Below are 24,075 nucleotides of genomic sequence, written 5' to 3'. Positions count from 1 at the left end.
GGTGGCCGAGCGATCTAAGGCGCCAGACTCAAGGGGCTAAGTTTCCTTCGTTCACAACGTGAATCTGTGTATTCTGGTCCTCGTTTGAGAGCCTGGGTGCGAATCCCACTTCTGACACGATATGTTTTATGAAATTAACTGGAAGAGATGTAATTTATAAAACGTCCCAATTGAATGAATCCAAGTCAGGGTGGCCGTGCGGTCTAAGGCGCCAGACTCAAGGGGCTCAGTTTCCTTCGTTCACAACGTGAATCTGTGTATTCTGGTCCTCGTATGAGGGCCTGGGTTCGAATCCCACTTCTGACACGATATGTTTTATGAAATTAACTGGAAGAGATGTAATTTATAAAACGTCCCAATTGAATGAATCCAAGTCAGGGTGGCCGAGCGGTCTAAGGCGCCAGACTCAAATGGCTCAGTTTCCTTCGTTCACAACGTGAATCTGTGTATTCTGGTCCTCGTATGAGGGCGTGGGTTCGAATCCCACTTCTGACACGATATGTTTTATGAAATTAACTGGAAGAGATGTAATTTATAAAACATCCCAATTGATTGAATCCAAGTTAGGGTGGCCGAGCGATCTAAGGCGCCAGACTCAAGGGGCTAAGTTTCCTTCGTTCACAACGTGAATCTGTGTATTCTGGTCCTCGTTTGAGAGCCTGGGTGCGAATCCCACTTCTGACACGATATGTTTTATGAAATTAACTGGAAGAGATGTAATTTATAAAACGTCCCAATAGAATGAATTCTAGTCGGGGTGGCCGAGCGGTCTAAGGCGCCAGACTCAAGGGGCTCAGTTTCCATCGTTCACAACGTGAATCTGTGTATTCTGGTCCTCGTATGAGGGCCTGGGTTCGATCTCACTTCTGACACGTTAGGTTTTATGAAATTAATTGGATGAGATGTAATTTATAAAACGTCCCAATTGAATGAATCCAAGTCAGGGTGGCCGTGCGGTCTAAGGCGCCAGACTCAAGGGGCTCAGTTTCCTTCGTTCTTAACGTGAATCTGTGTATTCTGCTCCTCGTATGAGGGCGTGGGTTCGAATCCCACTTCTGACACGATATGTTTTATGAAATTAACTGGAAGAGATGTAATTTATAAAACATCCCAATTGATTGAATCCAAGTTAGGGTGGCCGAGCGATCTAAGGCGCCAGACTCAAGGGGCTAAGTTTCCTTCGTTCACAACGTGAATCTGTGTATTCTGGTCCTCGTTTGAGAGCCTGGGTGCGAATCCCACTTCTGACACGATATGTTTTATGAAATTAACTGGAAGAGATGTAATTTATAAAACGTCCCAATAGAATGAATTCTAGTCGGGGTGGCCGAGCGGTCTAAGGCGCCAGACTCAAGGGGCTCAGTTTCCATCGTTCACAACGTGAATCTGTGTATTCTGGTCCTCGTATGAGGGCCTGGGTTCGATCTCACTTCTGACACGTTATGTTTTATGAAATTAATTGGATGAGATGTAATTTATAAAACGTCCCAATTGAATGAATCCAAGTCAGGGTGGCCGTGCGGTCTAAGGCGCCAGACTCAAGGGGCTCAGTTTCCTTCGTTCGCAACGTGAATCTGTGTATTCTGGTCCTCGTATGAGGGCATGGGTTCGAATCCTACTTCTGACACGATATGTTTTATGAAATTAACTGGAAGAGATGTAATTTATAAAACGTCCCAATAGAATGAACCCTAGTCGGGGTGGCCGAGCAGTCTAAGGCGCCAGACTCAAGGGACTCAGTTTCCATCGTTCGCAACGTGAATCTGTGTATTCTGGTCCTCGTATGAGAGCGTGGGTTCGAATCCCACTTCTGACACGATATGTTTTATGAAATTAACTGGAAGAGATGTAATTTATAAAACGTCCCAATTGAATGAATCCAAGTCAGGGTGGCCGAGCGGTCTAAGGCGCCAGACTCAAGGGGCTCAGTTTCCTTCGTTCACAACGTGAATCTGTGTATTCTGGTCCTCGTATGAGGGCCTGGGTTCGAATCCCACTTCTGACACGTTATGTTTTATGAAATTAACTGGAAGAGATGTAATTTATAAAACGTCCCAATTGAATGAATCCAAGTCAGGGTGGCCGTGCGGTCTAAGGCGCCAGACTCAAGGGGCTCAGTTTCCTTCGTTCGCAACGTGAATCTGTGTATTCAGGTCCTCGTATGAGGGCATGGGTTCGAATCCCACTTCTGACACGATATGTTTTATGAAATTAACTAGAATAGATTTAATTTATAAAACGTCCCAATTGAATGATTCCAAGTCAGGGTGGCCGAGCGGTCTATTTCGCCAGACTCAAATGGCTCAGTTTCCTTCGTTCACAACGTGAATCTGTGTATTCTGGTCCTCGTATGAGGGCCTGGGTTCGAATCCCACTTCTGACACGATATGTTTTATGAAATTAACTGGAAGAGATGTAATTTATAAAACGTCCCAATTGAATGAATCCAAGTCAGGGTGGCCGAGCGGTATAAGGCGCCAGACTCAAGGGGCTCAGTTTCCTTCGTTCACAACGTGAATCTGTGTATTCTGGTCCTCGTATGAGGGCCTGGGTTCGAATCCCACTTCTGACACGATATGTTTTATGAAATTAACTGGAACAGATGTAATTTATAAAACGTCCCAATTGAATGAAGCCAAGTCGGGGTGGCCGAACGGTCTAAGGCGCCAGACTCAAGGGGCTCAGTTTCCTTCGTTCACAACGTGAATCTGTGTATTCTGGTCCTCGTATGAGGGCCTGGGTTCGAATCCCACTTCTGACACGATATGTTTTATGAAATTAACTGGAAGAGATGTAATTTATAAAACGTCCCAATTGAATGAATCCAAGTCAGGGTGGCCGAGCGGTCTAAGGCGCCAGACTCAAGGGGCTCAGTTTCCTTCGTTCTTAACGTGAATCTGTGTATTCTGCTCCTCGTATGAGGGCGTGGGTTCGAATCCCACTTCTGACACGATATGTTTTATGAAATTAACTGGAAGAGATGTAATTTATAAAACATCCCAATTGATTGAATCCAAGTTAGGGTGGCCGAGCGGTCTAAGGCGCCAGACTCAAGGGGCTCAGTTTCCTTCGTTCTTAACGTGAATCTGTGTATTCTGGTCCTCGTTTGAGAGCCTGGGTGCGAATCCCACTTCTGACACGATATGTTTTATGAAATTAACTGGAAGAGATGTAATTTATAAAACGTCCCAATAGAACGAATCCTAGTCGGGGTGGCCGAGCGGTCTAAGGCGCCAGACTCAAGGGACTCAGTTTCCATCGTTCGCAACGTGAATCTGTGTATTCTGGTCCTCGTATGAGAGCGTGGGTTCGAATCCCACTTCTGACACGATATGTTTTATGAAATTAACTAGAATAGATGTAATTTATAAAACGTCCCAATTGAATGAATCCAAGTCAGGGTGGCCGAGCGGTCTAAGGCGCCAGACTCAAATGGCTCAGTTTCCTTCGTTCACAACGTGAATCTGTGTATTCTGGTCCTCGTATGAGGGCCTGGGTTCGAATCCCACTTCTGACACGATATGTTTTATGAAATTAACTGGAACAGATGTAATTTATAAAACGTCCCAATTGAATGAAGCCAAGTCGGGGTGGCCGAGCGGTCTAAGGCGCCAGACTCAAGGGGCTCAGTTTCCTTCGTTCACAACGTGAATCTGTGTATTCTGGTCCTCGTATGAGGGCCTGGGTTCGAATCCCGCTTCTGACACGATATGTTTTATGAAATTAACTGGAAGAGATGTAATTTATAAAACGTCCCAATTGAATGAATCCAAGTCAGGGTGGCCGAGCGGTCTAAGGCGCCAGACTCAAGGGGCTCAGTTTCCTTCGTTCACAACGTGAATCTGTGTATTCTGGTCCTCGTATGAGGGCCTGGGTTCGAATCCCACTTCTGACACGTTATGTTTTATGAAATTAACTGGAAGAGATGTAATTTATAAAACGTCCCAATTGAATGAATCCAAGTCAGGGTGGCCGTGCGGTCTAAGGCGCCAGACTCAAGGGGCTCAGTTTCCTTCGTTCGCAACGTGAATCTGTGTATTCTGGTCCTCGTATGAGGGCATGGGTTCGAATCCCACTTCTGACACGATATGTTTTATGAAATTTACTAGAATAGATGTAATTTATAAAACGTCCCAATTGAATGAATCCAAGTCAGGGTGGCCGAGCGGTCTAAGGCGCCAGACTCAAATGGCTCAGTTTCCTTCGTTCACAACGTGAATCTGTGTATTCTGGTCCTCGTATGAGGGCCTGGGTTCGAATCCCACTTCTGACACGATATGTTTTATGAAATTAACTGGAAGAGATGTAATTTATAAAACGTCCCAATTGAATGAATCCAAGTCAGGGTGGCCGAGCGGTCTAAGGCGCCAGACTCAAGGGGCTCAGTTTCCTTCGTTCTTAACGTGAATCAGTGTATTCTGCTCCTCGTATGAGGGCGTGGGTTCGAATCCCACTTCTGACACGATATGTTTTATGAAATTAACTGGAAGAGATGTAATTTATAAAACATCCCAATTGATTGAATCCAAGTTAGAGTGGCCGAGCGGTCTAAGGCGCCAGACTCAAGGGGCTCAGTTTCCTTCGTTCTTAACGTGAATCTGTGTATTCTGGTCCTCGTTTGAGAGCCTGGGTGCGAATCCCACTTCTGACACGATATGTTTTATGAAATTAACTGGAAGAGATGTAATTTATAAAACGTCCCAATAGAATGAATCCTAGTCGGGGTGGCCGAGCGGTCTAAGGCGCCAGACTCAAGGGACTCAGTTTCCATCGTTCGCAACGTGAATCTGTGTATTCTGTTCCTCGTATGAGAGCGTGGGTTCGAATCCCACTTCTGACACGATATGTTTTATGAAATTAACTAGAATAGATGTAATTTATAAAACGTCCCAATTGAATGAATCCAAGTCAGGGTGGCCGAGCGGTCTAAGGCGCCAGACTCAAATGGCTCAGTTTCCTTCGTTCGCAACGTGAATCTGTGTATTCTGGTCCTCGTATGAGGGCCTGGGTTCGAATCCCACTTCTGACACGATATGTTTTATGAAATTAACTGGAACAGATGTAATTTATAAAACGTCCCAATTGAATGAATCCAAGTCAGGGTGGCCGAGCGGTCTAAGGCGCCAGACTCAAATGGCTCAGTTTCCTTCGTTCACAACGTGAATCTGTGTATTCTGGTCCTCGTATGAGGGCCTGGGTTCGAATCCCACTTCTGACACGATATGTTTTATGAAATTAACTGGAAGAGATGTAATTTATAAAACGTCCCAATTGAATGAATCCAAGTCAGGGTGGCCGAGCGGTATAAGGCGCCAGACTCAAGGGGCTCAGTTTCCTTCGTTCACAACGTGAATCTGTGTATTCTGGTCCTCGTATGAGGGCCTGGGTTCGAATCCCACTTCTGACACGATATGTTTTATGAAATTAACTGGAACAGATGTAATTTATAAAACGTCCCAATTGAATGAAGCCAAGTCGGGGTGGCCGAGCGGTCTAAGGCGCCAGACTCAAGGGGCTCAGTTTCCTTCGTTCACAACGTGAATCTGTGTATTCTGGTCCTCGTATGAGGGCCTGGGTTCGAATCCCACTTCTGACACGATATGTTTTATGAAATTAACTGGAAGAGATGTAATTTATAAAACGTCCCAATTGAATGAATCCAAGTCAGGGTGGCCGAGCGGTCTAAGGCGCCAGACTCAAGGGGCTCAGTTTCCTTCGTTCTTAACGTGAATCTGTGTATTCTGCTCCTCGTATGAGGGCGTGGGTTCGAATCCCACTTCTGACACGATATGTTTTATGAAATTAACTGGAAGAGATGTAATTTATAAAACATCCCAATTGATTGAATCCAAGTTAGGGTGGCCGAGCGGTCTAAGGCGCCAGACTCAAGGGGCTAAGTTTCCTTCGTTCACAACGTGAATCTGTGTATTCTGGTCCTCGTTTGAGAGTCTGGGTGCGAATCCCACTTCTGACACGATATGTTTTATGAAATTAACTGGAAGAGATGTAATTTATAAAACGTCCCAATAGAATGAATCCTAGTCGGGGTGGCCGAGCGGTCTAAGGCGCCAGACTCAAGGGACTCAGTTTCCATCGTTCGCAACGTGAATCTGTGTATTCTGGTCCTCGTATGAGAGCGTGGGTTCGAATCCCACTTCTGACACGATATGTTTTATGATATTAACTAGAATAGATGTAATTTATAAAACGTCCCAATTGAATGAATCCAAGTCAGGGTGGCCGAGCGGTCTAAGGCGCCAGACTCAAATGGCTCAGTTTCCTTCGTTCACAACGTGAATCTGTGTATTCTGGTCCTCGTATGAGGGCCTGGGTTCGAATCCCACTTCTGACACGATATGTTTTATGAAATTAACTGGAACAGATGTAATTTATAAAACGTCCCAATTGAATGAATCCAAGTCAGGGTGGCCGAGCGGTCTAAGGCGCCAGACTCAAATGGCTCAGTTTCCTTCGTTCACAACGTGAATCTGTGTATTCTGGTCCTCGTATGAGGGCCTGGGTTCGAATCCCACTTCTGACACGATATGTTTTATGAAATTAACTGGAAGAGATGTAATTTATAAAACGTCCCAATTGAATGAATCCAAGTCAGGGTGGCCGAGCGGTATAAGGCGCCAGACTCAAGGGGCTCAGTTTCCTTCGTTCACAACGTGAATCTGTGTATTCTGGTCCTCGTATGAGGGCCTGGGTTCGAATCCCACTTCTGACACGATATGTTTTATGAAATTAACTGGAACAGATGTAATTTATAAAACGTCCCAATTGAATGAAGCCAAGTCGGGGTGGCCGAGCGGTCTAAGGCGCCAGACTCAAGGGGCTCAGTTTCCTTCGTTCACAACGTGAATCTGTGTATTCTGGTCCTCGTATGAGGGCCTGGGTTCGAATCCCACTTCTGACACGATATGTTTTATGAAATTAACTGGAAGAGATGTAATTTATAAAACGTCCCAATTGAATGAATCCAAGTCAGGGTGGCCGAGCGGTCTAAGGCGCCAGACTCAAGGGGCTCAGTTTCCTTCGTTCTTAACGTGAATCTGTGTATTCTGCTCCTCGTATGAGGGCGTGGGTTCGAATCCCACTTCTGACACGATATGTTTTATGAAATTAACTGGAAGAGATGTAATTTATAAAACATCCCAATTGATTGAATCCAAGTTAGGGTGGCCGAGCGGTCTAAGGCGCCAGACTCAAGGGGCTAAGTTTCCTTCGTTCACAACGTGAATCTGTGTATTCTGGTCCTCGTTTGAGAGTCTGGGTGCGAATCCCACTTCTGACACGATATGTTTTATGAAATTAACTGGAAGAGATGTAATTTATAAAACGTCCCAATAGAATGAATCCTAGTCGGGGTGGCCGAGCGGTCTAAGGCGCCAGACTCAAGGGACTCAGTTTCCATCGTTCGCAACGTGAATCTGTGTATTCTGGTCCTCGTATGAGAGCGTGGGTTCGAATCCCACTTCTGACACGATATGTTTTATGATATTAACTAGAATAGATGTAATTTATAAAACGTCCCAATTGAATGAATCCAAGTCAGGGTGGCCGAGCGGTCTAAGGCGCCAGACTCAAATGGCTCAGTTTCCTTCGTTCACAACGTGAATCTGTGTATTCTGGTCCTCGTATGAGGGCCTGGGTTCGAATCCCACTTCTGACACGATATGTTTTATGAAATTAACTGGAACAGATGTAATTTATAAAACGTCCCAATTGAATGAATCCAAGTCAGGGTGGCCGAGCGGTCTAAGGCGCCAGACTCAAATGGCTCAGTTTCCTTCGTTCACAACGTGAATCTGTGTATTCTGGTCCTCGTATGAGGGCCTGGGTTCGAATCCCACTTCTGACACGATATGTTTTATGAAATTAACTGGAAGAGATGTAATTTATAAAACGTCCCAATTGAATGAATCCAAGTCAGGGTGGCCGAGCGGTATAAGGCGCCAGACTCAAGGGGCTCAGTTTCCTTCGTTCACAACGTGAATCTGTGTATTCTGGTCCTCGTATGAGGGCCTGGGTTCGAATCCCACTTCTGACACGATATGTTTTATGAAATTAACTGGAACAGATGTAATTTATAAAACGTCCCAATTGAATGAAGCCAAGTCGGGGTGGCCGAGCGGTCTAAGGCGCCAGACTCAAGGGGCTCAGTTTCCTTCGTTCACAACGTGAATCTGTGTATTCTGGTCCTCGTATGAGGGCCTGGGTTCGAATCCCACTTCTGACACGATATGTTTTATGAAATTAACTGGAAGAGATGTAATTTATAAAACGTCCCAATTGAATGAATCCAAGTCAGGGTGGCCGAGCGGTCTAAGGCGCCAGACTCAAGGGGCTCAGTTTCCTTCGTTCTTAACGTGAATCTGTGTATTCTGCTCCTCGTATGAGGGCGTGGGTTCGAATCCCACTTCTGACACGATATGTTTTATGAAATTAACTGGAAGAGATGTAATTTATAAAACATCCCAATTGATTGAATCCAAGTTAGGGTGGCCGAGCGGTCTAAGGCGCCAGACTCAAGGGGCTAAGTTTCCTTCGTTCACAACGTGAATCTGTGTATTCTGGTCCTCGTTTGAGAGTCTGGGTGCGAATCCCACTTCTGACACGATATGTTTTATGAAATTAACTGGAAGAGATGTAATTTATAAAACGTCCCAATAGAATGAATCCTAGTCGGGGTGGCCGAGCGGTCTAAGGCGCCAGACTCAAGGGACTCAGTTTCCATCGTTCGCAACGTGAATCTGTGTATTCTGGTCCTCGTATGAGAGCGTGGGTTCGAATCCCACTTCTGACACGATATGTTTTATGATATTAACTAGAATAGATGTAATTTATAAAACGTCCCAATTGAATGAATCCAAGTCAGGGTGGCCGAGCGGTCTAAGGCGCCAGACTCAAATGGCTCAGTTTCCTTCGTTCACAACGTGAATCTGTGTATTCTGGTCCTCGTATGAGGGCCTGGGTTCGAATCCCACTTCTGACACGATATGTTTTATGAAATTAACTGGAACAGATGTAATTTATAAAACGTCCCAATTGAATGAAGCCAAGTCGGGGTGGCCGAGCGGTCTAAGGCGCCAGACTCAAGGGGCTCAGTTTCCTTCGTTCACAACGTGAATCTGTGTATTCTGGTCCTCGTATGAGGGCCTGGGTTCGAATCCCGCTTCTGACACGATATGTTTTATGAAATTAACTGGAAGAGATGTAATTTATAAAACGTCCCAATAGAATGAATCCTAGTCGGGGTGGCCGAGCGGTCTAAGGCGCCAGACTCAAGGGACTCAGTTTCCATCGTTCGCAACGTGAATCTGTGTATTCTGGTCCTCGTTTGAGAGCCTGGGTGCGAATCCCACTTCTGACACGATATGTTTTATGAAATTAACTGGAAGAGATGTAATTTATAAAACGTCCCAATAGAATGAATCCTAGTCGGGGTGGCCGAGCGGTCTAAGGCGCCAGACTCAAGGGACTCAGTTTCCATCGTTCGCAACGTGAATCTGTGTATTCTGGTCCTCGTATGAGAGCGTGGGTTCGAATCCCACTTCTGACACGATATGTTTTATGAAATTAACTAGAATAGATGTAATTTATAAAACGTCCCAATTGAATGAATCGAAGTCAGGGTGGCCGAGCGGTCTAAGGCGCCAGACTCAAGGGGCTCAGTTTCCTTCGTTCACAACGTGAATCTGTGTATTCTGGTCCTCGTATGAGGGCCTGGGTTCGAATCCCACTTCTGACACGTTATGTTTTATGAAATTAACTGGATGAGATGTAATTTATAAAACGTCCCAATTGAATGAATCCAAGTCAGGGTGGCCGTGCGGTCTAAGGCGCCAGACTCAATGGGCTCAGTTTCCTTCGTTCGCAACGTGAATCTGTGTATTCTGGTCCTCGTATGAGGGCATGGGTTCGAATCCCACTTCTGACACGATATGTTTTATGAAATTAACTAGAATAGATGTAATCTATAAAACGTCCCAATTGAATGAATCCAAGTCAGGGTGGCCGAGCAGTCTAAGGCGCCAGACTCAAGGGACTCAGTTTCCATCGTTCGCAACGTGAATCTGTGTATTCTGGTCCTCGTATGAGAGCGTGGGTTCGAATCCCACTTCTGACACGATATGTTTTATGAAATTAACTGGAAGAGATGTAATTTATAAAACGTCCCAATTGAATGAATCCAAGTCAGGGTGGCCGAGCGGTCTAAGGCGCCAGACTCAAGGGGCTCAGTTTCCTTCGTTCACAACGTGAATCTGTGTATTCTGGTCCTCGTATGAGGGCCTGGGTTCGAATCCCACTTCTGACACGTTATGTTTTATGAAATTAACTGGAAGAGATGTAATTTATAAAACGTCCCAATTGAATGAATCCAAGTCAGGGTGGCCGTGCGGTCTAAGGCGCCAGACTCAAGGGGCTCAGTTTCCTTCGTTCGCAACGTGAATCTGTGTATTCTGGTCCTCGTATGAGGGCATGGGTTCGAATCCCACTTCTGACACGATATGTTTTATGAAATTAACTAGAATAGATGTAATCTATAAAACGTCCCAATTGAATGAATCCAAGTCAGGGTGGCCGAGCGGTCTAAGGCGCCAGACTCAAATGGCTCAGTTTCCTTCGTTCACAACGTGAATCTGTGTATTCTGGTCCTCGTATGAGGGCCTGGGTTCGAATCCCACTTCTGACACGATATGTTTTATGAAATTAACTGGAAGAGATGTAATTTATAAAACGTCCCAATTGAATGAATCCAAGTCAGGGTGGCCGTGCGGTCTAAGGCGCCAGACTCAAGGGGCTCAGTTTCCTTCGTTCGCAACGTGAATCTGTGTATTCTGGTCCTCGTATGAGGGCATGGGTTCGAATCCCACTTCTGACACGATATGTTTTATGAAATTAACTAGAATAGATGTAATCTATAAAACGTCCCAATTTAATGAATCCAAGTCAGGGTGGCCGAGCGGTCTAAGGTGCCAGACTCAAATGGCTCAGTTTCCTTCGTTCACAACGTGAATCTGTGTATTCTGGTCCTCGTATGAGGGCCTGGGTTCGAATCCCACTTCTGACACGATATGTTTTATGAAATTAACTGGAAGAGATGTAATTTATAAAACGTCCCAATTGAATGAATCCAAGTCAGGGTGGCCGAGCGGTCTAAGGCGCCAGACTCAAGGGACTCAGTTTCCATCGTTCGCAACGTGAATCTGTGTATTCTGGTCCTCGTATGAGAGCGTGGGTTCGAATCCCACTTCTGACACGATATGTTTTATGAAATTAACTAGAATAGATGTAATTTATAAAACGTCCCAATTGAATGAATCCAAGTCAGGGTGGCCGAGCGGTCTAAGGCGCCAGACTCAAATGGCTCAGTTTCCTTCGTTCACAACGTGAATCTGTGCATTCTGGTCCTCGTATGAGGGTCTGGGTTCGAATCCCACTTCTGACATGATATGTTTTATGAAATTAACTGGAAGAGATGTAATTTATAAAACGACCCAATTGAATGAATCCAAGTCAGGGTGGCCGAGCGGTATAAGGCGCCAGACTCAAGGGGCTCAGTTTCCTTCGTTCACAACGTGAATCTGTGTATTCTGGTCCTCGTATGAGGGCCTGGGTTCGAATCCCACTTCTGACACGATATGTTTTATGAAGTTAACTGGAACAGATGTAATTTATAAAACGTCCCAATTGAATGAACCCAAGTCGGGGTGGCCGAGCGGTCTAAGGCGCCAGACTCAAGGGGCTCAGTTTCCTTCGTTCACAACGTGAATCTGTGTATTCTGGTCCTCGTATGAGGGCCTGGGTTCGAATCCCACTTCTGACACGTTATGTTTTATGAAATTAACTGGAAGAGATGTAATTTATAAAACGTCCCAATTGAATGAATCCAAGTCAGGGTGGCCGTGCGGTCTAAAGCTTTGTCCACATTGAGTTCGCGCTCGCGTGTTCGCGCCTTCGTTTATTCGCATCTTCGCAAAGATCACGAAAAACATTTGCACTTCTGTTCAGATACACGCAAAAATTTTGCTCTTCCCATTCTGAGAGCCAATAAAAATTGAGCAATCATTGCGCCATCTGCCCTTCTCCATCGACGTTGTCCAAAGAGAAAAACGAAACTAATCTTCCCAGCCTTCCTCTCCAATGTGATTGGTACTTTTCTCGCGAAGGCGCGAAATTCTTGGCCTAGTCGCAAGAAATTTGTATCTTCGCGAGGTGAGGACGCAAAGTAGCGAAAACCCAATGTGGACAGTAGCGCGATCTTGCAAACAAGCAAAGCGAATATGCGAACTCGCAAAATGTGTCAGTCTGGACAGGCCTTAAGGCGCCAGACTCAAGGGGCTCAGTTTCCTTCGTTCGCAACGTGAATCTGTGTATTCTGGTCCTCGTATGAGGGCATGGGTTCGAATCCCACTTCTGACACGATATGTTTTATGAAATTAACTAGAATAGATGTAATCTATAAAACGTCCCAATTGAATGAATCCAAGTCAGGGTGGCCGAGCAGTCTAAGGCGCCAGACTCAAGGGACTCAGTTTCCATCGTTCGCAACGTGAATCTGTGTATTCTGGTCCTCGTATGAGAGCGTGGGTTCGAATCCCACTTCTGACACGATATGTTTTATGAAATTAACTGGAAGAGATGTAATTTATAAAACGTCCCAATTGAATGAATCCAAGTCAGGGTGGCCGAGCGGTCTAAGGCGCCAGACTCAAGGGGCTCAGTTTCCTTCGTTCACAACGTGAATCTGTGTATTCTGGTCCTCGTATGAGGGCCTGGGTTCGAATCCCACTTCTGACACGTTATGTTTTATGAAATTAACTGGAAGAGATGTAATTTATAAAACGTCCCAATTGAATGAATCCAAGTCAGGGTGGCCGTGCGGTCTAAGGCGCCAGACTCAAGGGGCTCAGTTTCCTTCGTTCGCAACGTGAATCTGTGTATTCTGGTCCTCGTATGAGGGCATGGGTTCGAATCCCACTTCTGACACGATATGTTTTATGAAATTAACTAGAATAGATATAATTTATAAAACGTCCCAATTGAATGAATCCAAGTCAGGGTGGCCGAGCGGTCTAAGGCGCCAGACTCAAGGGGCTCTGTTTCCTTCGTTCACAACGTGAATCTGTGTATTCTGGTCCTCGTATGAGGGCCTGGGTTCGAATCCCACTTCTGACACGTTATGTTTTATGAAATTAACTGGAAGAGATGTAATTTGTAAAACGTCCCAATTGAATGAATCCAAGTCAGGGTGGACGTGCGGTCTAAGGCGCCAGACTCAAGGGGCTCAGTTTCCTTCGTTCACAACGTGAATCTGTGCATTCTGGTCCTCGTATGAGGGCCTGGGTCCGAATCCCACTTCTGACACGATATGTTTTATGAAATTAACTGGAAGAGATGTAATTTATGAAACGTCCCAATTGAATGAATCCAAGTCGGGGTGGCCGAGTGGTCTAAGGCGCCAGACTCAAGGGGCTCAGTTTCCTTCGTTCACAACGTGAATCTGTGCATTCTGGTCCTCGTATGAGGGCCTGGGTCCGAATCCCACTTCTGACACGATATGTTTTATGAAATTAACTGGAAGAGATGTAATTTATGAAACGTCCCAATTGAATGAATCCAAGTCGGGGTGGCCGAGTGGTCTAAGGCGCCAGGCTCAAGGGGCTAAGTTTCCTTCGTTCTTAACGTGAATCTGTGTATTTTGCTCCTCGTATGAGGGCGTGGGTTCGAATCCCACTTCTGACACGATATGTTTTATGAAATTAACTGGAAGAGATGTATTTTATAAAACATCCCAATTAAATGAATCCAGGTCTGGGTGGCCGAGCGGTCTAGGGCGCCAGACTCAAGGGGCTCAGTTTCCTTCGTTCTTAACGTGAATCTGTGTATTCTGCTCCTCGTATGAGGGCGTGGGTTCGAATCCCACTTCTGGCACGATATGTTTTATGAAATTAACTGGAAGAGATGTAATTTATAAAACATCCCAATTGATTGAATCCAAGTTAGGGTGGCCGAGCGGTCTAAGGCGCCAGACTCAAGGGGCTAAGTTTCCTTCGTTCACAACGTGAATCTGTGTATTCTGGTCCTCGTTTGAGAGCCTGGGTGCGAATCCCACTTCTGACACGATATGTTTTATGAAATTAACTGGAAGAGATGTAATTTATAAAACGTCCCAATTGATTGAATCCAAGTCAGGGTGGCCGAGCGGTCTAAGGCGCCAGACTCAAGGGGCTCAGTTTCCTTCGTTCACAACGTGAATCTGTGTATTCTGGTCCTCGTATGAGGGCCTGGGTTCGAATCCCACTTCTAACACGATATGTTTTATGAAATTAACTGGAACAGATGTAATTTATAAAACGTCCCAATTGAATGAAGCCAAGTCGGGGTGGCCGAGCGGTCTAAGGCGCCAGACTCAAGGGGCTCAGTTTCCTTCGTTCACAACGTGAATCTGTGTATTCTGGTCCTCGTATGAGGGCCTGGGTTCGAATCCCGCTTCTGACACGATATGTTTTATGAAATTAACTGGAAGAGATGTAATTTATAAAACGTCCCAATAGAATGAATCGTAGTCGGGTTGGCCGAGCGGTCTAAGGCGCCACACTCAAGGGACTCAGTTTCCATCGTTCGCAACGTGAATCTGTGTATTCTGGTCCTCGTATGAGAGCGTGGGTTCGAATCCCACTTCTGACACGATATGTTTTATGAAATTAACTAGAATAGATGTAATTTATAAAACGTCCCAATTGAATGAATCCAAGTCAGGGTGGCCGAGCGGTCTAAGGCGCCAGACTCAAATGGCTCAGTTTCTTTCGTTCACAACGTGAATCTGTGCATTCTGGTCCTCGTATGAGGGACTGGGTTCGAATCCCACTTCTGACATGATATGTTTTATGAAATTAACTGGAAGAGATGTAATTTATAAAACGACCCAGTTGAATGAATCCAAGTCAGGGTGGCCGAGCGGTATAAGGCGCCAGACTCAAGGGGCTCAGTTTCCTTCGTTCACAACGTGAATCTGTGTATTCTGGTCCTCGTATGAGGGCCTGGGTTCGAATCCCACTTCTGACACGATATGTTTTATGAAATTAACTGGAACAGATGTAATTTATAAAACGTCCCAATTGAATGAATCCAAGTCAGGGTGGCCGAGCGGTCTAAGGCGCCAGACTCAAGGGGCTCAGTTTCCTTCGTTCACAACGTGAATCTGTGTATTTTGGTCCTCGTATGAGGGCCTGGGTTCGAATCCCACTTCTGACACGTTATGTTTTATGAAATTAACTGGAAGAGATGTAATTTATAAAACGTCCCAATTGAATGAATCCAAGTCAGGGTGGCCGAACGGTCTAAGGCGCCAGACTCAAGGGGCTCAGTTTCCTTCGTTCACAACGTGAATCTGTGTATTCTGGTCCTCGTATGAGGGCCTGGGTTCGAATCCCACTTCTGAGACGTTATGTTTTATGAAATTAACTGGAAGAGATGTAATTTATAAAACGTCCCAATTGAATGAATCCAACTCAGGGTGGCCGAGCGGTCTAAGGCGCCAGACTCAAATGGCTCAGTTTCCTTCGTTCACAACGTGAATCTGTGTATTCTGGTCCTCGTTTGAGAGCCTGGGTGCGAATCCCACTTCTGACACGATATGTTTTATGAAATTAACTGGAAGAGATGTAATTTATAAAACGTCCCAATAGAATGAATCGTAGTCGGGGTGGCCGAGCGGTCTAAGGCGCCAGACTCAAGGGACTCAGTTTCCATCGTTCGCAACGTGAATCTGTGTATTCTGGTCCTCGTATGAGAGCGTGGGTTCGAATCCCACTTCTGACACGATATGTTTTATGAAATTAACTAGAATAGATGTAATTTATAAAACGTCCCAATTGAATGAATCCAAGTCAGGGTGGCCGAGCGGTCTAAGGCGCCAGACTCAAATGGCTCAGTTTCCTTCGTTCACAACGTGAATCTGTGCATTCTGGTCCTCGTATGAGGGTCTGGGTTCGAATCCCACTTCTGACATGATATGTTTTATGAAATTAACTGGAAGAGATGTAATTTATAAAACTACCCAATTGAATGAATCCAAGTCAGGGTGGCCGAGCGGTATAAGGCGCCAGACTCAAGGGGCTCAGTTTCCTTCGTTCACAACGTGAATCTGTGTATTCTGGTCCTCGTATGAGGGCCTGGGTTCGAATCCCACTTCTGACACGATATGTTTTATGAAATTAACTGGAACAGATATAATTTATAAAACGTCCCAATTGAATGAATCCAAGTCAGGGTGGCCGAGCGGTCTAAGGCGCCAGACTCAAGGGGCTCAGTTTCCTTCGTTCACAACGTGAATCTGTGTATTTTGGTCCTCGTATGAGGGCCTGGGTTCGAATCCCACTTCTGACACGTTATGTTTTATGAAATTAACTGGAAGAGATGTAATTTATAAAACGTCCCAATTGAATGAATCCAAGTCAGGGTGGCCGAGCGGTCTAAGGCGCCAGACTCAAATGGCTCAGTTTCCTTCGTTCACAACGTGAATCTGTGCATTCTGGTCCTCGTATGAGGGCCTGGGTCCGAATCCCACTTCTGACACGATATGTTTTATGAAATTAACTGGAAGAGATGTAATTTATAAAACGTCCCAATTGAATGAATCCAAGTCGGGGTGGCCGAGCGGTCTAATGCGCCAGACTCAAAAGGCTCAGTTTCCTTCGTTCTTAACGTGAATCTGTGTATTCTGCTCCTCGTATAAGGGCGTGGGTTCGAATCCCACTTCTGACACGATATTTTTCATGAAATTAACTGGAAGAGATGTAATTTATAAAACATCCCAATTGAATGAATCCAAGTTAGGGTGGCCGAGCGGTCTAAGGCGCCAGACTCAAGGGGCTAAGTTTCCTTCGTTCACAACTTGAATCTGTGTATTCTGGTCCTCGTATGAGAGCCTGGGTGCGAATCCCACTTCTGACACGATATGTTTTATGAAATTAACTGGAAGAGATGTAATTTATTAAACGTCCCAATATAACGAATCCTAGTCGGGGTGGCCGAGCGGTCTAAGGCGCCAGACTCAAGGGACTCAGTTTCCATCGTTCGCAACGTGAATCTGTGTATTCTGGTCCTCGTTTGAGAGCGTGGGTTCGAATCCCACTTCTGACACGATATGTTTTATGAAATTAACTAGAATAGATGTAATTTATAAAACGTCCCAATTGAATGAATCCAAGTCAGGGTGGCCGAGCGGTCTAAGGCGCCAGACTCAAATGGCTCAGTTTCCATCGTTCACAACGTGAATCTGTGCATTCTGGTCCTCGTATGAGGGCCTGGGTGCGAATCCCACTTCTGACACGATATGTTTTATGAAATTAACTAGAATAGATGTAATTTATAAAACGTCCCAATTGAATGAATCCAAGTCAGGGTGGCCGAGCGGTCTAAGGCGCCAGACTCAAATGGCTCAGTTTCCTTCGTTCACAACGTGAATCTGTGCATTCTGGTCCTCGTATGAGGGCCTGGGTTCGAATCCCACTTCTGACACGTTATGTTTTATGAAATTAACTGGAAGAGATGTAATTTATAAAACGTCCCAATTGAATGAATCCAAGTCAGGGTGGCCGTGCGGTCTAAGTCGCCAGACTCAAGGGGCTCAGTTTCCTTCGTTCGCAACGTGAATCTGTGTATTCTGGTCCTCGTATGAGGGCCTGGGTTCGAATCCCACTTCTGACACGATATGTTTTATGAAATTAACTGGAAGAGATGTAATTTATGAAACGTCCCAATTGAATGAATCCAAGTCGGGGTGGCCGAGTGGTCTAAGGCGCCAGGCTCAAGGGGCTAAGTTTCCTTCGTTCTTAACGTGAATCTGTGTATTTTGCTCCTCGTATGAGGGCGTGGGTTCGAATCCCACTTCTGACACGATATGTTTTATGAAATTAACTGGAAGAGATGTATTTTATAAAACATCCCAATTAAATGAATCCAGGTGTGGGTGGCCGAGCGGTCTAGGGCGCCAGACTCAAGGGGCTCAGTTTCCTTCGTTCTTAACGTGAATCTGTGTATTCTGCTCCTCGTATGAGGGCGTGGGTTCGAATCCCACTTCTGACACGATATGTTTTATGAAATTAACTGGAAGAGATGTAATTTATAAAACATCCCAATTGATTGAATCCAAGTTAGGGTGGCCGAGCGGTCTAAGGCGCCAGACTCAAGGGGCTAAGTTTCCTTCGTTCACAACGTGTATCTGTGTATTCTGGTCCTCGTTTGAGAGCCTGGGTGCGAATCCCACTTCTGACACGATATGTTTTATGAAATTAACTGGAAGAGATGTAATTTATAAAACGTCCCAATAGAATGAAGCCAAGTCGGGGTGGCCGAGCGGTATAAGGCGCCAGACTCAAGGGGCTCAGTTTCCTTCGTTCACAACGTGAATCTGTGTATTCTGGTCCTCGTATGAGGGCCTGGGTTCGAATCCCACTTCTGACACGATATGTTTTATGAAATTAACTGGAACAGATGTAATTTATAAAACGTCCCAATTGAATGAAGCCAAGTCGGGGTGGCCGAGCGGTCTAAGGCGCCAGACTCAAGGGGCCCAGTTTCCTTCGTTCACAACGTGAATCTGTGTATTCTGGTCCTCGTATGAGGGCCTGGGTTCGAATCCCGCTTCTGACACGATATGTTTTATGAAATTAACTGGAAGAGATGTAATTTATAAAACGTCCCAATAGAATGAATCGTAGTCGGGGTGGCCGAGCGGTCTAAGGCGCCAGACTCAAGGGACTCAGTTTCCATCGTTCGCAACGTGAATCTGTGTATTCTGGTCCTCGTATGAGAGCGTGGGTTCGAATCCCACTTCTGACACGATATGTTTTATGAAATTAACTAGAATAGATGTAATTTATAAAACGTCCCAATTGAATGAATCCAAGTCAGGGTGGCCGAGCGGTCTAAGGCGCCAGACTCAAATGGCTCAGTTTCCTTCGTTCACAACGTGAATCTGTGCATTCTGGTCCTCGTATGAGGGACTGGGTTCGAATCCCACTTCTGACATGATATGTTTTATGAAATTAACTGGAAGAGATGTAATTTATAAAACGACCCAGTTGAATGAATCCAAGTCAGGGTGGCCGAGCGGTATAAGGCGCCAGACTCAAGGGGCTCAGTTTCCTTCGTTCACAACGTGAATCTGTGTATTCTGGTCCTCGTATGAGGGCCTGGGTTCGAATCCCACTTCTGACACGATATGTTTTATGAAATTAACTGGAACAGATGTAATTTATAAAACGTCCCAATTGAATGAATCCAAGTCAGGGTGGCCGAGCGGTCTAAGGCGCCAGACTCAAGGGGCTCAGTTTCCTTCGTTCACAACGTGAATCTGTGTATTTTGGTCCTCGTATGAGGGCCTGGGTTCGAATCCCACTTCTGACACGTTATGTTTTATGAAATTAACTGGAAGAGATGTAATTTATAAAACGTCCCAATTGAATGAATCCAAGTCAGGGTGGCCGAACGGTCTAAGGCGCCAGACTCAAGGGGCTCAGTTTCCTTCGTTCACAACGTGAATCTGTGTATTCTGGTCCTCGTATGAGGGCCTGGGTTCGAATCCCACTTCTGAGACGTTATGTTTTATGAAATTAACTGGAAGAGATGTAATTTATAAAACGTCCCAATTGAATGAATCCAACTCAGGGTGGCCGAGCGGTCTAAGGCGCCAGACTCAAATGGCTCAGTTTCCTTCGTTCACAACGTGAATCTGTGTATTCTGGTCCTCGTTTGAGAGCCTGGGTGCGAATCCCACTTCTGACACGATATGTTTTATGAAATTAACTGGAAGAGATGTAATTTATAAAACGTCCCAATAGAATGAATCGTAGTCGGGGTGGCCGAGCGGTCTAAGGCGCCAGACTCAAGGGACTCAGTTTCCATCGTTCGCAACGTGAATCTGTGTATTCTGGTCCTCGTATGAGAGCGTGGGTTCGAATCCCACTTCTGACACGATATGTTTTATGAAATTAACTAGAATAGATGTAATTTATAAAACGTCCCAATTGAATGAATCCAAGTCAGGGTGGCCGAGCGGTCTAAGGCGCCAGACTCAAGGGGCTCAGTTTCCTTCGTTCACAACGTGAATCTGTGTATTTTGGTCCTCGTATGAGGGCCTGGGTTCGAATCCCACTTCTGACACGTTATGTTTTATGAAATTAACTGGAAGAGATGTAATTTATAAAACGTCCCAATTGAATGAATCCAAGTCAGGGTGGCCGTGCGGTCTAAGGCGCGAGACTCAAGGGGCTCAGTTTCCTTCGTTCGCAACGTGAATCTGTGTATTCTGGTCCTCGTATGAGGGCCTGGGTTCGAATCCCACTTCTGACACGATATGTTTTATGAAATTAACTGGAAGAGATGTAATTTATAAAACGTCCCAATTGATTGAATCCAAGTCAGGGTGGCCGAGCGGTCTAAGGCGCCAGACCCAAGGGGCTCAGTTTCCTTCGTTCGCAACGTGAATCTGTGTATTCTGGTCCTCGTATGAGGGCATGGGTTCGAATCCCACTTCTGACACGATATGTTTTATGAAATTAACTAGAATAGATGTAATTTATAAAACGTCCCAATTGAATGAATCCAAGTCAGGGTGGCCGAGCGGTCTAAGGCGCCAGACTCAAATGGCTCAGTTTCCTTCGTTCACAACGTGAATCTGTGCATTCTGGTCCTCGTATGAGGGCCTGGGTCCGAATGCCACTTCTGACACGATATGTTTTATGAAATTAACTGGAAGAGATGTAATTTATAAAACGTCCCAATTGAATGAATCCAAGTCGGGGTGGCCGAGCGGTCTAATGCGCCAGACTCAAAAGGCTCAGTTTCCTTCGTTCTTAACGTGAATCTGTGTATTCTGCTCCTCGTATAAGGGCGTGGGTTCGAATCCCACTTCTGACACGATATTTTTCATGAAATTAACTGGAAGAGATGTAATTTATAAAACATCCCAATTGAATGAATCCAAGTTAGGGTGGCCGAGCGGTCTAAGGCGCCAGACTCAAGGGGCTAAGTTTCCTTCGTTCACAACTTGAATCTGTGTATTCTGGTCCTCGTATGAGAGCCTGGGTGCGAATCCCACTTCTGACACGATATGTTTTATGAAATTAACTGGAAGAGATGTAATTTATTAAACGTCCCAATATAACGAATCCTAGTCGGGGTGGCCGAGCGGTCTAAGGCGCCAGACTCAAGGGACTCAGTTTCCATCGTTCGCAACGTGAATCTGTGTATTCTGGTCCTCGTATGAGAGCGTGGGTTCGAATCCCACTTCTGACACGATATGTTTTATGAAATTAACTAGAATAGATGTAATTTATAAAACGTCCCAATTGAATGAATCCAAGTCAGGGTGGCCGAGCGGTCTAAGGCGCCAGACTCAAATGGCTCAGTTTCCATCGTTCACAACGTGAATCTGTGCATTCTGGTCCTCGTATGAGGGCCTGGGTGCGAATCCCACTTCTGACACGATATGTTTTATGAAATTAACTAGAATAGATGTAATTTATAAAACGTCCCAATTGAATGAATCCAAGTCAGGGTGGCCGAGCGGTCTAAGGCGCCAGACTCAAATGGCTCAGTTTCCTTCGTTCACAACGTGAATCTGTGCATTCTGGTCCTCGTATGAGGGCCTGGGTTCGAATCCCACTTCTGACACGTTATGTTTTATGAAATTAACTGGAAGAGATGTAATTTATAAAACGTCCCAATTGAATGAATCCAAGTCAGGGTGGCCGTGCGGTCTAAGGCGCCAGACTCAAGGGGCTCAGTTTCCTTCGTTCGCAACGTGAATCTGTGTATTCTGGTCCTCGTATGAGGGCCTGGGTTCGAATCCCACTTCTGACACGATATGTTTTATGAAATTAACTGGAAGAGATGTAATTTATAAAACGTCCCAATTGATTGAATCCAAGTCAGGGTGGCCGAGCGGTCTAAGGCGCCAGACCCAAGGGGCTCAGTTTCCTTCGTTCGCAACGTGAATCTGTGTATTCTGGTCCTCGTATGAGGGCATGGGTTCGAATCCCACTTCTGACACGATATGTTTTATGAAATTAACTAGAATAGATGTAATTTATAAAACGTCCCAATTGAATGAATCCAAGTCAGGGTGGCCGAGCGGTCTAAGGCGCCAGACTCAAATGGCTCAGTTTCCTTCGTTCACAACGTGAATCTGTGCATTCTGGTCCTCGTATGAGGGCCTGGGTCCGAATCCCACTTCTGACACGATATGTTTTATGAAATTAACTGGAAGAGATGTAATTTATAAAACGTCCCAATTGAATGAATCCAAGTCGGGGTGGCCGAGCGGTCTAATGCGCCAGACTCAAAAGGCTCAGTTTCCTTCGTTCTTAACGTGAATCTGTGTATTCTGCTCCTCGTATAAGGGCGTGGGTTCGAATCCCACTTCTGACACGATATTTTTCATGAAATTAACTGGAAGAGATGTAATTTATAAAACATCCCAATTGAATGAATCCAAGTTAGGGTGGCCGAGCGGTCTAAGGCGCCAGACTCAAGGGGCTAAGTTTCCTTCGTTCACAACTTGAATCTGTGTATTCTGGTCCTCGTATGAGAGCCTGGGTGCGAATCCCACTTCTGACACGATATGTTTTATGAAATTAACTGGAAGAGATGTAATTTATTAAACGTCCCAATATAACGAATCCTAGTCGGGGTGGCCGAGCGGTCTAAGGCGCCAGACTCAAGGGACTCAGTTTCCATCGTTCGCAACGTGAATCTGTGTATTCTGGTCCTCGTATGAGAGCGTGGGTTCGAATCCCACTTCTGACACGATATGTTTTATGAAATTAACTGGAAGAGATGTAATTTATAAAACGTCCCAATTGATTGAATCCAAGTCAGGGTGGCCGAGCGGTCTAAGGCGCCAGACCCAAGGGGCTCAGTTTCCTTCGTTCGCAACGTGAATCTGTGTATTCTGGTCCTCGTATGAGGGCATGGGTTCGAATCCCACTTCTGACACGATATGTTTTATGAAATTAACTGGAAGAGATGTAATTTATAAAACGTCCCAATTGATTGAATCCAAGTCAGGGTGGCCGAGCGGTCTAAGGCGCCAGACCCAAGGGGCTCAGTTTCCTTCGTTCGCAACGTGAATCTGTGTATTCTGGTCCTCGTATGAGGGCATGGGTTCGAATCCCACTTCTGACACGATATGTTTTATGAAATTAACTAGAATAGATGTAATTTATAAAACGTCCCAATTGAATGAATCCAAGTCAGGGTGGCCGAGCGGTCTAAGGCGCCAGACTCAAATGGCTCAGTTTCCTTCGTTCACAACGTGAATCTGTGCATTCTGGTCCTCGTATGACGGCCTGGGTCCGAATCCCACTTCTGACACGATAAGTTTTATGAAATTAACTGGAAGAGATGTAATTTATAAAACGTCCCAATTGAATGAATCCAAGTCGGGGTGGCCGAGCGGTCTAATGCGCCAGACTCAAAAGGCTCAGTTTCCTTCGTTCTTAACGTGAATCTGTGTATTCTGCTCCTCGTATAAGGGCGTGGGTTCGAATCCCACTTCTGACACGATATTTTTCATGAAATTAACTGGAAGAGATGTAATTTATAAAACATCCCAATTGAATGAATCCAAGTTAGGGTGGCCGAGCGGTCTAAGGCGCCAGACTCAAGGGGCAAAGTTTCCTTCGTTCACAACTTGAATCTGTGTATTCTGGTCCTCGTATGAGAGCCTGGGTGCGAATCCCACTTCTGACACGATATGTTTTATGAAATTAACTGGAAGAGATGTAATTTATTAAACGTCCCAATATAACGAATCCTAGTCGGGGTGGCCGAGCGGTCTAAGGCGCCAGACTCAAGGGACTCAGTTTCCATCGTTCGCAACGTGAATCTGAGTATTCTGGTCCTCGTATGAGAGCGTGGGTTCGAATCCCACTTCTGACACGATATGTTTTATGAAATTAACTGGAAGAGATGTAATTTATAAAACGTCCCAATTGATTGAATCCAAGTCAGGGTGGCCGAGCGGTCTAAGGCGCCAGACTCAAATGGCTCAGTTTC

General features: G+C 45.4%; 2 non-coding genes across 2 annotated transcripts; both read left to right on the top strand.

Moving 5' to 3' along the window:
* Positions 1–373: 373 nt before the first annotated feature.
* TRNAL-CAA (transfer RNA leucine (anticodon CAA)) lies at positions 374–495 on the top strand. Its single transcript has 2 exons — positions 374–411; positions 450–495. It is a non-coding gene; the product is annotated as a tRNA-Leu (tRNA).
* Positions 496–17,032: 16,537 nt separating this feature from the next.
* TRNAL-CAA (transfer RNA leucine (anticodon CAA)) lies at positions 17,033–17,154 on the top strand. The gene is made up of 2 exons: positions 17,033–17,070; positions 17,109–17,154. It is a non-coding gene; the product is annotated as a tRNA-Leu (tRNA).
* Positions 17,155–24,075: the final 6,921 nt, after the last annotated feature.

Source organism: Phalangium opilio, unplaced genomic scaffold (assembly GCF_054372755.1).
Source record: "Phalangium opilio isolate 3A_F unplaced genomic scaffold, DU_Popi_V2 ptg000061l_1, whole genome shotgun sequence".
In the NCBI taxonomy this organism is placed as follows: domain Eukaryota; kingdom Metazoa; phylum Arthropoda; class Arachnida; order Opiliones; family Phalangiidae; genus Phalangium; species Phalangium opilio.
The sequence above is the reverse complement of the archived record's forward strand: the minus strand, read 5'-3'. Positions and strand labels throughout refer to the sequence as shown.